Source organism: Lepidochelys olivacea, assembly GCF_965140295.1.
Source record: "Lepidochelys olivacea isolate rLepOli2 genome assembly, chromosome: 13".
NCBI classification, from domain to species: Eukaryota; Metazoa; Chordata; order Testudines; family Cheloniidae; genus Lepidochelys; species Lepidochelys olivacea.
In genome coordinates, this window is record NC_140423.1 from 35,929,459 (window position 1) to 35,933,201 (window position 3,743).

Below are 3,743 nucleotides of genomic sequence, written 5' to 3' on the forward strand. Positions count from 1 at the left end.
CCATGAGGGGAAAATCAGTCCAGGAGAGCTGGCTGTATTTTAAAGAATCCTTATTGAGATTACGGGGACAAACCATCCCGATGTGTAGAAAGAATAGTAAATATGCAGGCGACCATCTTGGCTTAACAGTGAAATCCTTACTGGATTTACAAGAAGTAGAATATTGGACAAAAGACCAGGGATGAGTATAAAAATATTGCTCGACCATGCAGGAGTGAAATCAGGAAGGCCAAATCACACCTGGAGTTGCAGCTAGCAAGAGATGTTAAGAGTAACAAGAAGGGTTTCTTCAGGTATGTTAGCAACAAGAAGAAAGTCAACTTTGATTACATCCCCCCAAAATGAAACCGCCACCCAGAACTCACAAATTCACAGCCAGCAATCTCAGTGAGGTCCGTGATTCCTCCAGTAATTAGTAACTCTCAGTTTAACTGTACGAGGCAGCAGAAAAAAACCATTTTGGGTGAGGTGTAACTTGTGAACCCCATGGTCAAATGACCCAAATCTGGAACATTAACAGGACTTTGTGCCCCAATGAGACACACTAAATTTCAGATCAAACCAAGTAACTATTTGGATTTTTAGAGCACTTAAAAGAGTTAAGCTTTAAAACATATCAAATGGGGACTATGGAAACCATATATCAGTGTTTCTGTATTGGCATGTACACACTGTAAAAGAGAACAACTTCTTAAATACAGTGTTTCACCACCCTCCTAATGAAAAAGTTTTTCCTAATATCCAACCTAAACTTCTCCCACTGCAACTTGAGACATTACTCCTTGTTCTGTCATCAGCTACCACTGAGAACAGTCTAGAACCATCCTCTTTGGAACCCCCTTTCAGGTAGTTGAAAGCAGCTATCAAATCTTCCCTCATTCTTCTCTTCCGCAGACTAAACAATCCCAGTTCCCTCAGCCTCTCCTCATAAGTCATGTGTTCCAGACCCCTAATCATTTTTGTTGCCCTCCATTGGACATTTTCCAGTTTTTCCACATCCTTCTTGAAGTGTGGGGCCCAAAACTGGACACGGTACTCCAGATGAGGCTTCACCAATGTCGAATAGAGGGGAACGATCACGTCCCTTGATCTGCTGGCAATGCCCCTACTTATACATCCCAAAATGCCGTTGGCCTTCTTGGCAACAAGGGCACATTGTTGACTCATATCCAGCTTGTCGTCCACTGTAACCCCTAGGTCCTTTTCTGCAGAACTGCTGCCTAGCCATTCGGTCCCTAGTCTGTAGCGGTGCATGGGATTCTTGCGTTCTAAGTGCAGGTCTCTGCACTTGTCCTTGTTGAACCTCATCAAATTTCTTTTGGCCCAATCCTCCAATTTGTCGAGGGCCCTCTGTATCCTATCCCTACCCTCCATCATATCTACCTCTTCTCCCAGTTTAGTGTCATCTGCAAACTTGCTGAGGGTGTAATCCACACCATCCTCCAGATCATTAAGGAAGATATTGAACAAAACTGGCCCGAGGACCGACCCTTTGGGACACTCCACTTGATCCACTTGAGAAGTGAATGGCAATTGCACTGTGGAAACATGCAACACGATTGCTACCGGTCAGTTGAGAATCATTCTGGAGTCAGGAAATCCATTTCAGAGACCACTCTCATGCGAGTGTATGGGGCCATTAATTTACTCCTGCTATGCAGGACTGTGACTCTAGGCCATGTGCAGGACATAGTGAATGGATTTGCAGCAATTCCCGAACTGCTATGGGTCCAGAGATGGCACAGGTGTCCCTAATTTAGCATCAGACTTGCCACAAAGTACAGCAACAGAAAGGGTTACTTTTCTATGGCTATGCAAGTGCTGGTGGATCATCAGGCATGCTTCACCAACATCAGTGTTTTCTGTTCAGAGAAGGTGCATGATGCGCACATATTTAAGAACACAAGCCCATTCAAAAAGCTGCAAGCAGGGACTTTTTTACCCAAGCCTTTGGGAACGTTGAAATGCCTATAGTGATCCGGGCAACCCAGACTACCCCTTGCTCTCATGGCTCATGAAGCCATGCACCGGCCACCTTGACTGCACCAAGGACTGCTTCAGCTACAGAAAGACAGACGAATGTGCCTTTGGTCATATGAAGGGACACTGGTGTTGTGTACTTACAAGATTGGAATTCAGTGAGAAATATATCCCAATGGTTATAGCTTCCTCCTTTGTCCTTCATAACATCTGTGAAGCGAAGGGGGAGACGTTTCCATTGGGGTGGAGTGGCTTTCTGGTGAATTTGAACAGCCAGAGCAAGGGATATAAAAAAGCTCAACCCAGAGTTAGATGACTGAGGGAGGCTTTGTAGATGTTCACATTTCTATGGCTGGATCAGAGCTGTGCTTGCGCAGCTTCTTCTCCCCACAGGCCCAAGAAATCCAATATCTCCTGCATACTACAGGCAGGAGCACGTCTCCAACATGTAGCCAGTATGGTCAACAGGGCAGTTACACTCAAGAAATGAGAGCTGCTGGGTGGGCTTGCCATGTTGGGCAACCAAGAAAAACAATTTCAAAAATTTGCAGGGCTTTAAAGAGGAGGAGGGGCTTCCTGTCCACCTGAACCCTGGGCAGCTGAATTCACAATGGTGACCGGAATGATCAGTGTGAGGCATCGTGGGTCAGCTCCTGGGGGCTAATAACAGTTGCCGTTTAAGTGTCTAGAATGTATCATTTACATCGACCATGACTCTGTGCCACTCAGGGAGGTGGTGTTATTAAATCAGTGTGGCGGGGCACTTATGTTGGCAGGAGCCAAATTTAAGTGAAGAGACTTTGACAGTTAGGTCAACGTAAGCAGCCCCTGTACCCCATAGAGCCTCTTTGTCTCAAGCTCAGTCAATCTGGTAAATTTCCAAAGCCTGTTCATCATGAGTGGCTAAAAAGAAACATACATAAAATGAAACAAAATGAAAAACTCATTTCTCAAATCTCTGAAGCAGGAACTCTCTCAATCTGGCTCAGTAGAGCTCAGGAGATTTGAGAGAGTCTTTGATTCTAGCACCAGTCTTGGTGCATGGGTCAGATGGGATATAAGGGGTAGATTTCTACCATTCTCTCCTGTTTGGAACCAGGTCCCCTGCTCCAGCCAGTCAGAAGAGCGAGGTTCAGCTGTGAGGTGTGACTTTCCCAAATCATCCTCAGTTTTTTGGAGGTGGCCGGTGTGACATTGCACCCCATAAGGCTTTATGGAAATGTGCTTATGAATGTATATTTGACGTAACTGGAATATGTTTTATGCGACATATGCCATGTAACATATCTCTGTAAAGGTTTTGATCTACTGACTCTATTCCTCCTGTTGTATGCATGTATCATTTTTGTGTTCTAAGTTGTGAATCTTGGTTGTGTACTTGCTTGATTTCTAAGCAGCATTAATAAAGCATTTGGTCAGCTTCTTGAGAAAGGAATGTACAAGTTAAGTGCCAATCAAGAAACATTTAATGAACAATGGGTCTTGGGAGGCTCCAATCCACATAAGAAGTCTACCTGAGGACGTTCAACGTAGCAAGTGAACAATAGCTGCTACCTGTAAGTTCTGAGTCATGCATGGCCATGTGACTTGCCCATGTGACTCCAAATCTCCATTTTATAGCTGGATTCTACACAGGGGGAGGAAGGGGTGTCCACCCACAAGACAAAATATATTTTAACCCCTGGAAGACCTCTCCATTTTGTCTAGCTCTCCTGTTCATCACTCTCTCATAGTGCAGTGGTTGGCAGATGGTGACATATCGA